The following is a 12,936-nucleotide window of genomic DNA, read 5'->3' as shown; positions in this document are numbered from 1 at the left end:
GGGAGAGATGAGGATATAGGAGCGAGGGAGAGCAAACGAGAGGGAGGGTGAGACCGGAACGAGGGAGAGAGATACAGGGAGAGAGCGGAAGAGAACGAGCGAGACAGAGGGCGACAGCAGGAGCGGGAGAGAGAGAGAGAGAGAGAGAGAGAGAGAGAGAGACAGAGAGAGATAGAGAGACAGAGAGACAGAGACAGGGAGAGATAGAGAGACAGAGACAGAGAGTGACAGAGACGGAGAGGAAAAGAAAACGAGAGGGAGAGAGCGGGGGAGAGGGCGAGAGGGAGGTGTTAAGAAATGTGGGGAGAGGGAGAGCGAACAAGTGGAAGAATGAGACAGAGAGCACGAGAGACAGAGAGAGAGGGAGAGAACTAGCGGGAGCGAGGGTGAGACGGAGAGGAGAGAGAGCGAGGGAGACAGAGGAGATGAGAGACAGAGAGAACGAGAAAGAGAGAGAAGGCGAAAAGAGAGAGAACGAGAAAGAGAGAGGGGATGAGAGACAGAGAGGGCGAGAAAGAGTTTGGGGAGAGAAAAACCGCGGGGGACCAAGAACGAGAAAGAGAAGGGGGAGAGGGAGCACGAGAGAACGAGAGCACGAGAGAGGGATGAGAGACAGAGAACTAGCGGGAGCGAGGGTGAGACGGAGAGGAGCGAGAGCGAGGGAGAGAGAAGGAGCAGGAGAGGGGGAGAGAGGTCGAGAGAGAGAGAGAGAGAGCGCGGAAAGAGAGAGAGCGAGGGAGACAGAGGAGATGAGAGACAGAGAGAACGAGAAAGAGAGAGAAGGCGAAAAGAGAGAGAACGAGAAAGAGAGAGGGGATGAGAGACAGAGAGAACGAGAAAGAGAGAGGGGATGAGAGACAGAGAGGACGAGAAAGAGAGAGGGGGGGAAAAGAGAGAACGAGAAAGAGAGTGGGGATGAGAGACAGAGAGAACGAGAAAGAGAGAGGGGATGAGAGACAGAGAGGGCGAGAAAGAGTTTGGGGGAGAGAACAACCGCGGGGGACCAAGAGAACAAGAAAGAGAAGGGGGAGAGGGAGCACGAGAGAACGAGAGCACGAGAGAGGGATGAGAGACAGAGAACTAGCAGGAGCGAGGGAGAGAGAAGGAGCAGGAGAGGGGGAGAGAGGTCGAGAGAGAGAGAACGAGTGGAGAGAGGGAGAGACGATGAGAAGGAGAAAACGGGAAGGGTGAGCGAGGGCCGGAAAAAGACGGACGGCTGGCGACGGCTGAGGCGGCCGGAGACGGACGGTGGCGGCGGCGGCCAGAGACGGGCGCCCGTAGTGGCCGTCCACGACGGGCAGCGGCGGCAACGACCAGCGATGGTCCAGAAGCTGACGTGGAGTCTACCTGGCTACCAGGTGGACTCCACGTCAGCTTCTGAACCATCGCTGGCCAAAAAAAAAAAGAAGACGCCAAATGGCGTCTTCTGATTGGCGCGTGCTATATTTTGAACAAAAAACGGAGTTCGTGACATTTCGTAGAATTTGCCCTTATTTTAAACCGTAGTAAATCTTTTTCTAAACGTTTAGTGGTTCGTTTTTTGCTTCCCGCGTGTCACCTACTTCTAAAGTCTTTGTTTTGTTTCGTGACGAATGAATATGAATTGGGCCTTAATTAGTTCAGTCCAACAAGCCAAATCGTGACAGGGGTGAGCAAAGCCCGAACATAAAGATTAGCTAATCCAACAGCAAAGATATCGATTTTAAATAGTGTAACATGTCGACGGTGACAATCCAATTCCAACCGACAAATCAAAACAATCTTATAAATCCAGATATTGATTTGTTAATAATCACGTCATAAAAGAAAAAATCGCTGGATGATAATATAGTTAGAGCCATTTTTTTTAATCTCTCTTCTCCTCTATCTCCGATCCCTCTTCTTCTCTATGAGATTTCACTTGCAGAGTATATTTTGATTAAAAAATAGTATTCATCCTTTCTTCTCTCCTCCTATTGTTAAGAAGATGGCGTAGTATGAAATGAGAGAGAAGAATAGAGAGAGAACTGGGATAAGAGAAGGAAAATTCCATAACAAAAACCAACGGAACGTTCAGTATATATAGGCTCCAGAGGTGGTTTAGAGGTATTAATGATCATACCTAACCGACAAAGCGTCATCATGCTGAGTGGCATGATGGCATGTATTGGTCTCCGTGGCGCCGCTGCTCGGCAGACGAGGGATGCCTCGGGACCATAAGATAGGTGTCCTAGTCGTTAAGGGCGCAACAGAGGAGGATGAAGTCTGAGGCAGCTGGCGGTGTCCTCTCTTGGACTCAGGAAGCTTCAAGGTCTTCTCGACAGCCGAGGCGTACGGCTGGTGGCTGCTCCTGACAGGCTTGTTTCTGGGACGCGTGTCCGGCGGCATGCCAGAGAAAAGTCCTTCGTTGTCATCATGATCTGTCATTGTGTTAATACCTGTCTCTCTCTCTCACCCAGGTTCTCTCCTCTCCTCCCATCTTTCATTTCTCTTCCGAGTTTTTCTTAATCTCCTCTTCTCTCTTTCTCTTCTTCATACTTCCCACTTCACATTTTTCTCTCCCCAGTCTTCATCCTCGATTTTCTTCTTCTCCGTCCATTCCCCTTCTCTCTCTCCCTCTCTCCCTCTCCTCAGTCTCATGATCTTCTTTTTATCCCCGCTGGATCGTTCGAAGGAATTTCCTTTCCTTTGACTCTTTTGTTTAGGAAACTACTTTCAAGGATAACTTGGTTATCACCTTTCACAGATTGAATGCTGCTTTTATAAACAATCTCGAGATACTGAAAAGAACAAGAAACCAATTTTGTTCTCAGATATCCTGAGAGCTATATGACAACCAAGTGGAATCTCACGCTAGGCATGGGTAAGTAGAGCCAATGGGAGTCGCACACATGGAGGAGCACCTTAAAAGGATGACTATGTTTTCCATAATGAGCTTAATAGACTACTTTATAATTATTAATTTTCTCTTGAAGTTTAGCGATAGAAAATGGATCCAAATTTTTTCTTTGACTTATATAAGTGATTCCATCATTATTTTCTTTTTATGTTTGTTGCCGTTGTTTATAAACCTTGATTATTACATGGACTTTGACTTCAACCACAATATATCTAACCAAAATTTTTAGTTTGGCATAGCCAAATAGGTATATGACCAAACTTAGACCAAACCAAACTTTAGGTGTACTCTAGGTTTTGTGAAAAACCAAGAGTGGGACTGATTGTGGCATTCCCTATCAGTAGGTGTGGATGCTAGTCTACTTGACCTTAAATCAGATCCAAGTTATCTTTTTCTCTTGGGTGACACATGACGGGTCGAAAGCCGTCAATCATGGATGACAAGGAATAATCTTATCCAATGATTTCATTGAAATCTTGGACGAGACAAAACCCTAACAGAAGGACGTGATGTTTTTGAATAGGAGGAGAAGATCAAAATATTTGAATTAAATCAACGTCTAGGGATCATCCAACTTCTAGGCTTGATATCTGAAGGTCCAGAACTCAGATTGAGCTGAAATTTTAAGGGCAGCTTTGTCCTTTTGTCCTCTATCCATATGGTTGATCTATAAACTGAGCCCTTGATATTTTTTAAAAATATTTTTAAGATAAATTTATCCTAGTGAGGCTGATTGAAAGAAAGTGAAGTTTTGAAGGTCCATTAAAATGTTCCTTGTTGTATCTAATGCTTGGAGAGGTTCATCAAAGGAGTAGAGAGGTTGATTTGCAGCAGGAAGACACCATGATCACGATGGAATATAGATGTCATAGGTTAGCCTTTCATCTGACATTGAATCGTCTCCAACACATTTAGTTTCTTAACCATCTTCACCATCCATCACAATCATTCCTCCTCTCTCTCATCATCCATTATCGTCCACTCTTGTCCAGTTCATGTCTCCTCCTACACCATCATGATCTCATCACCTATCCCTTGCACCTACATCACTCTCTCTGATCTCAATCATCATTTTATATTATTCTCAATACCTCCATCACCATAGCCACTATCGACCACGTCGCTGCCACCACCACTGTCACAACCTTCTCTCATCTCTCCAAACTCATCCATCATAAACCCTAATTTCTAAAACCCTAATTAGACTCTGAGATCTATCGTAACCACCATCTCTCCCCAATCACTAATGTGTACACTCTATGTAATTGTCCTAATATCCTTGACTTCATCCAATCCAGATAATTTCCTTCCATAACATCTGTTCCCTGTGGATACAACCCTCACTCCTCACTATCTAATTAAATTTTTTACAAGTATAGATTTATAAATATTATTTTGTAAGCTTAAATTCTCAACAATGTAATTCTACCCTTAATTTGAGTTTATAAAATGTTTGAAAATGGAGATAATGGATTCAGTCCATTCTTAGGTATATAATGAAAACATATAACTCTTAATTATAAAGCAAGTGGAATATTATCTAAGCTTAAATGTGTTTCATTTTTAATTGTTAACCTGTGAAGTTTATTGTGGACTTAATGAATTCAATACACTCTTAGGTATGTATTGAAAACAGATCATTGTTAATTATGAAGCGAGTATAATATATCTAACATTAATTATTTTTGAAAGATGAAAAATGGTTAAGCATCATGTGACATGTATAATGCTAGAACTATAAAATGTTATCGATAAGATAGAAATAAGGGGTGAATTATCCAATTTTAATCTCTTATCGTTGTTGATTTCAGCTTATGCAATAAAATTTGTAAAACCCTAACTTAAGATGTATAATGATAAGTATAGGTATCGTCCAAGGGAAGCTAGTTAAGTAATTCAACTATTGATCTACTTGAAGGATCTGAACCAAATTAAGTTAATTTAACCTTCAATGAAGATAAAGTTACCCTAATTATATGTAGAATTTAGAAATGAGGGTAGCGGAGATGGGAAGAATATAAGAATTAAGGATCTATAAATTGACTTCTTTGATTCAATAAAAAGGATCAAAGGAGTCAAGTAGAGGGGTTGAGACAGAAATTAAATATTAATTTGTTTTTGGTGGAACTGGATATCAAAACTAACTCACCACTTTTTTATAAACTTAATCTATTCTTACATAGAAATTAATCTCTTTTTTTGGTTTATTTGTCCTTACTGTGCAAATGGAACAGCTAGCTCAATTCAATAATCACTATTTTTTAATCCTAGTAAGGGCTTGTACATGCCGCTCATGCCAAGTGATTTATAATTTCAGAATAAGATCAAGAAGACCAATAAAAAATTTCACTGACAAATAATTCAAATACACTAAAATTCAAATTCAAATGGAATGAAGTAAAAAAAACCAAATGTAGTTGATCCAGGCTGATCTCCTATCGGTCTTGCAGCTGTGAAAGAGCCCCCTGTAGAAGGACCTCCTCAGCTCGAATTTCAGTTTTTATACTCAGGTTAAATGGTAAAAAGTACCATTTTACCCCTAATACTTAAATAATTTTTATCCATCACTGCAGGCTTGCTCTGATTGAATACATATAAAACGAGGTGATCAAGACGAGCAAGTCCATATAATTTGAACTCAATCTGACTTCAGAATTAAGAGTAATTAATAAATGAATATTGACCAATCCTAGCCATTGGATCAATATTTCATTTATTTAATTCAACTTTTGCAAGACCCACAATCATGTCAATTTCTGATTGAGTGGAAAATTTTATAGTAAGTTTGGCATGCCACATACCCCTAGATGAAAATAAGAAAATAAAATAAATCAATAAAAATGCATATCAATTTTTACATACATGTGTATTTTTACCGAAGACACCCAAGCAGGTGTCGCCACGTCACCCCCTGTGCATGCATATCTATATGCATGGCACGGACAGTGCACTAACCACCCTCAAGAGACTCTAGAGCCCACCGCATTAAAGCCGTTGGATTCCCTTCCGACGGTCGAGATTTTGCCACGTGGCACTGCTAACTAAGTTTCCTCACTTTTTGCACAAAAGTCCCTACTTTTATTCATGCGAGCAAAGCGACGCCACCCAAAAGTAATTGGACATATGCCCCTCCGCTTCTCTCTCCTCCATTTTTCCCTAAAAAACATAGAAAAATTCATATTAATTCAATCAGACCTTACAATTATTTTATTGGATATTTACGCCTGTAACACATGATCGAGAACTTTTTTACGTCCACGCCTGATTGGACGACTTTCAAAATGGCGGGGTGGACTGCGCACACTTCCATCATCGTAGCTGTTCTGCGGCCACCGCCTCTCCACCCCCATTTTCACTCGGAGGGAGCACGGACGGGTGAGGTCGGCACGCGTGAACTTCTCCGAGCTCCTACTAGGTATCATTTATGTATCTTTTCCTTTCCTGCACATTGGCGTGGACGAGTGGGATCTGAGTGTAATTGAGATATTTATGCTCGCTCCACGCCTATAAACAATGATAAACACTCCACTTTATATATAAAGTCCCCCTGGGTGGTGTCCAGGGCACGGTTGGATCAGACTACGGGCACAACCACAGGGTTGGCCGTACTCGGCACCACATTTTTTGCTTTTAAAAAAAATAGAGCTGTTTTGAGGGTATACTTACAACCAAAATTTAAAGAAAAGTCCCTCCAACTTTAGAAATTTCTTTAAACTCCTACTTTCCTTATAATTATATCCTATTCTATTTTAAAAATTCATTTTTTCCTCCAAGTTCATTGAATAAAATTGGATATTACATGGCCGTCAAGCCAATCACACTACCATGTTTATTTAAGTTCATTGAATAAAATATTTACGTTCGTAATATTCCGTGTGATGTTTATAATGAAGTCCATGAATACGTGCAATGACCTAGTGAATTATGATGAGATCATAATACAGTGATCACTAGTCTTTAAACATGTATTCTAAATATTTCTATTCGATAGATAGTCGAGGCGGACATCGAATTATCTAGATAAAATAGCACTAGCTGATCCTACTTATACGATAAGTATAGCTGATCATGTGGCTATTAGTGTGGCGACACTTAGGATAGATAGTGGGTGCTCTTTGGAGAAAGAGTTCACTGAATTGATCCGTTCGAATCCCTGAATGGTATTATACCTAATGGTCAATCAGGTTGATTAAAGTCATGGTTGTATAAGTGCTCCACTGACCTAAGACACCAAGGACATCTCATGAGTGGATGACTACATTTTGACTATAACTTACGAGCCTCTAATCATGGGATTCAAATAAGTTATAGATCGGATGTAGTAAGAAGATTACGGAGATGATTGAGTGGTCAAGACTTGATCATCTGCCCTCAGTATAATAGGAGATTGACTCAAGGAAGACGATGTAGAAAAATCCCTGGCCAGTGTAGTGAGGATATTGGAGAAGGCGTTCTCTAGTGATTCCCATTACGCATTAGTACTAATCGAATGAGTGATTAGGGTTTGACAGTAAACCATACCCTAAGTCGTTCGAGAGTCTTGCGCGGATGATGGATTATACATATACGGTAATCGATGATGGTAAAGGTTCCATGAGAGAGTTCAAGACTACTCAGTATCTTCTAGAGCACGAGGTGTAGCTTGGCACCCCACGGGCTAGAAACTTAACCTATCGATTGGGTTAAATCAATCCTTATTTAATTAATCTATATGTTGATATAGTTAATTAATAAGGTTAGTCAATAAATGTTACTGGGCCACTAATGTTATTAACTAGAATGATACATGGGCCTAGAGGGTCACACGCACAAGGTCATAAGGGCATTAGTGGATATATTTTATTTTGTAGGGTTTTTGAGAAAAAAGTTAAGTGAAGTATAAAGATGGAAAGGGGTCTCTTTTTAAGCACCCATGCAAGCCTGATTTGAGAGCCCCTCCCTTTCTTCATTCTCTAGATCAACGAAGAGGTCTCCAAGAAGTGTTGAAGAGGAAGAGGTGGAGATCCAAGTGCCGAGTGATCACGTGGATACTTCTAGAGGGCAAACACGTGAACAGCTTCAAAATGATCTCAGAGTGGCAAAGTCAAGGGTGGAACAATCTCCCCACAAGGTACATTCAATATGGTAATTTTAAAGATCGATTGTGAATCGATCTGCATGCTTCTACACCCATGGAACGCGTTTTCCATGGATGAACCAAGGCAAAAAAACCAACACCCACTAGTTGTACACACACTTGGTGGTCTATGTCTAACATTCTATGGGTGGAGCTAGTATGACATGAACATGATTATCATAGGCAGGAATATCTCCCCTAGTTCTTCATTAGATATTTAGATGGTTTATGTTACAAATCGTTATCTATTATGCCATCAATAACACGAAGGATTTTTATGTGGGACAAACCAGCGATAAGGAGAAGTCCAAATGTACCAAGACTTGGACCATTTCTTTGTGAAAAACGTTGTCATGCTGCTATACTCTATACTCATTTATATCCTACCTCACTCTTCATTTATATACTCTATACTCATTCATTTATAGCCCATATATATAATCTTTATACCCAGCTCGAGCTTTAAGATCCCAATGCTTCCTTTTACTTTTTAGAACATGTAGCTTCAGCATGAAGGATTCCATTACTTTATGTTCAGCCACTAGCATGAAGAAGTTTCCTTCTTGTCACGGAGAACTTCAGCTATTGGTTTAAGGATTTAAAATTATAAATAAAATTGTGTAAGATGCACATCTTTAGAATAGAAACATAGTTCAAGCCATAAAGATAGGGATTGCGGAGATTGAACAGCATCTTCAAGCTCATTATACAGAAAAAACATAGCAGCATCAGGTTATTGTGAGCTAGCAGCTAGACCAAGCCTTATGATGCCAATATATACACTTTCCTTATAATGTATGCATTCATTGACACTGAGAGAGAGATTAAAACATACACATCAATTGTATATCCATCATGGAACAATTATATGTTGCTCCTAATATATATATATATATATATATATATATATATATATATATATATTATATGGGCACTAGATAAGTAGAAAGAGGTACAATTCAAATATTTTCTCACTCTCCTTATGTCTAAGAATATTATCTACTTTAAGAATCTCTTTGGTGTATCACAAAAACATGACCCTCATAGCCATACCTACCGAAGTAGAAATCGAGAAAGTGATATCTTCTGTTAGTAGGAACATGAAAGATGCACCTAATGCTTTTCAACATACTTATTCATCGATTTCCTCAAACATCATAGGCACAGACTTAGTTCAAGATATCAAGGAAATATTCACTCATAAGTTCTTTCATAGGTCATAAATCCATTTTCATTTCACTCAGACAAAATGGACTACTTTTATTCTTGTAGCGACTTTGGGCCCATCATTTTTTAATATATTCTATAAAATTTTGATCTAAGATCATTAAAAATATACATATATTAATACAATGTAATTTTATAAGGGAAGGCAAATTTATGATTATAAATTTTTAGTGCACGCAATCGCTATCCCTTGACGACCTCATGTCCAGCTCCAAATTCATCATCAAGCTTGACATGGAGAAGACTTTTGATCAAATTGAGTGGACTTTCCTTACCAAAGTATTTAGACACTTAGGTTTTTCCAATAACTTCGTCAGTATTATCTATGCATGTGTTGGAAAATTCATCTCACTATTTTCATCCACATGAGACCTATGATAACGTGATCCCATATAACAAACCCTTTTCATCTTGTTTGAAAAGATTCCTTGGTTTATCCCTCTCACAATGTAATACCTAGTGACCTTATTCATTTGTACTATTCAAAAAGGTTATTGACTTATCTCACACTCTCTTTTCCAAATGATGTGACACACTAACTAGATTTGAATGATGCATTAGATTTTTAGTATAATTTCTACGTGTGATTGAGCCTCATGGAAGCTCATTAATACATCAAGAGTAGCGTTGTGGTAGCACCATCTACTACCATGAATATACCCGATGAGTAAGTGAATTATGAAAATATCATAATACAATCATTACGAATCTTTAAACATGTATTCTAAATATTCTTATTCTGAGGATACTCAAGATGGACATAAAATATCCAGATTGAATACCATTCTCTAGTACTGCCAATATGAAGAATATGGTTGATATTTCCATCATTAATGTGCAGACATCAAGGACGTATAGTGTGCATACACACGAATTCCTGAATAGTATCATACCTAATGCCTATCAGCACAGTTCATATCAGAATTGTGTAAGTGTTTCTTAGACCTGAGACACTAAAGATACCTTTTGGATGATCCATGAGTCTCTTATAACTAGATTCAAACTATTTTAGTTCAAAAATAACAACGAGCCCATGCGATGAATCTATGGTCATGATGGGATTTTCTGGCTTTGGTATTTAAGGCGATTGAATCAAGGAACAATATTCATTAGAATCCCTTGCTATGGTTGTAGAAATATCATAGAAGATACTCTCCAATTATTTTGTCATGTATCAGTACTAAGTAGAATGACCAATTAGGGTTTGAAAGTTAAACATTATCCTAGGTCATTCAGTAGTCTCACGGTGATCAAGGATCATATGTGCACAATAACTAATGATGATAAATGTTCCGTGAGAGAGTTAACATACTTTTGACTCTTCTAGGTCATGAAGTATGGCTTTACTCCTCACTTGTTGACTATGTACCCAATCGATTGAATTAAATAATTTTTTTATTAATCTATTTGGATGTTGATATATCTAATTAATAATGTTAGTTAATAAATGTTATAAGGCTATTGAAGTTATTCGCTAGACTGATGCATGGACCTAGAGGGTCTCACACAATACTTTTAGACTAGGTGGCTATTGTCTGATTTTTATGAAATTTTCTCTAGAAATTTCATGAAAATTACCAAACACTAAAAATAACAGGGCACCCTAATTGATACCTATGCAAATCATTGTCAATGTCCACTGTTCCTTATCTCTATGAAATCAGATTTCCACCAGTATAGTTTGAGGGAAAGAAGAAGGAATACAATGCTCTAAATACCACGTGGATACCTTAAGAGGCCAGACACGTGAATGAATTAAAGATACTCACTCCACAAACCAAGAAATAAATATTGCTAATGTGGCTTTTGTTTTTCTTTAATTTTGGTTTCGATATCTATCTGTAATTGAATAGGATCATGTCAACTGAGACCCAATCCCCAGAAATTTGGATGGGTGGAATTATTCTCATTTTTTATATGCAAAACATCTGTATCCAAGAGGTAATCTACCCAGATAAGTAGTGGTTGAATACCAATCACCTAGAACCTCTTTGATGCACATTAACCGCATTGTTTATGCATGTCACTCAGGTCATACGGAACCCAAGCCACACATACTCAAACCACGACCACTTTGTGGCTTGTGGCATATGAACCCCATCCATGTTGGGCCTTGTTGCTCAATGTGGACAATTGAACATGGAGGAACTACGAATTGCAAGTATTATCTGTATCTTACAAGAAACCACATGGAGAATCATATTTGATTTTTTAATTTTTATGTTGTGTAGATGATATACCATACTTATTAAGAGATTAATATCATAAATATTTTATGTTTATCCAAGTTTAAATTATAATTTATGGATGTTATCAATTTTAAAATGTTGAAATTGATTTTTGGATGATATTCTGAAATTTGTGAATTTTCTATTATTTTATCTCATAATATTTTATAGAATTTCTCAAATCAAATTCAAAGAGATATTAATTCATTAAATTAGAATGCATTTTTTGGAAGTAATGAACTTTTAGATTTTATATAAATGAAAATTTCAACATTTATGTAATGTGTCACCATCCAATCCATTCAGGTGTAAACCAATCTTTGAGTTTTTTCATTAAAAAAGGAGCCATAATGGGACAATCGTGTGCTATGTTGTAGGTTTTTACTCGTAGAGACACATGAAGGCATGAAAAAAATGTATTTTATTCATAATAACTGCGATAGATGCATCAGGCACATGCCAACTCTATAACAATTGGTAATTGACATAATGTGACAGGAAAAATGGGAATTGTGTTGCCATGATATCTAAAGATCCATAATAAGTTTTGGCCTGACATTTTGACAGTAGTTATCCATCCATTCCATTAGATCTATTAATAAATCCCTATATATGTAGAAAATATTGGAATTGCTCATAGGCTAACTGTTAAAATCATTGTCATATTCATCAATTTTTGTTGGTGTAAATCACTAATCGTAGTTTGAAAGCAAAAGATTAGCGGAGCGGCTCTATCATTGGCATAAATCACCTTGATCCCATCAGAATATGATGATCTGAAGTGAGTGTGATGTCGCACACCATCAAAGTTCGTTGATGACGTCGTCCGTGCCGCCCGCCACCGTCATCGACAGCCGGGTAAAGATGCTCGATTATCGCATTTTGATTTTCATTGTTTCTTTGTTGTGTTTCATGTTTTCTGCATTCGTCATTTTTTTGTTTTCGTCGCATTCACGACGCGTCACATATGTCTGTCTTTGTCGTCATAGGGGTCCATTCTATAAGGGCCCTTAATGGATCCTTTCTTGTTTTGTTGACCTACTAGGGGGGGGGGGGGCATTGACCTCTTCTCCTATATAAGGGAAGAGGGGAGCACCCTAGCCCCTCAGACCAGGAAGAATAAAGAAAGAAGAGTCGTCGTGTTTTTTTCTGGTTTCCCTCCCTCGCTTAGAGAAGAAGAAAGGGGGAGGAGTTTTGGGAGAAGCATTGAGCAGAGAAGACAGGAGGATGGGTGTCAGGGAGGCACACCAGTGAAAGGGAGTGACGAGGAGGCCTTTTAGCTCCCTCTCTCCCCTGAATTCGGACGATCTCCCTTCCCGCCACTGGAGAATTGGAGGAAATTGGAGAATTGTGGAAGATGGGGTAATAGCCTGTCGAATACAACACCATTGTCTGGATTGCCTGGCTTTGCAAGGGACGTGAGAAGAAGGGGGACTTTGACGATCGAGTTCATGGTTCAAACTGGCCAGAATTCCACGGTGAAATGC

This window comes from Wolffia australiana, chromosome 2, assembly GCF_029677425.1.
Source record: "Wolffia australiana isolate 7733 chromosome 2, ASM2967742v1".
NCBI lineage: Eukaryota > Viridiplantae > Streptophyta > Magnoliopsida > Alismatales > Araceae > Wolffia > Wolffia australiana.
Note: the sequence above shows the minus strand (reverse complement) of the source record.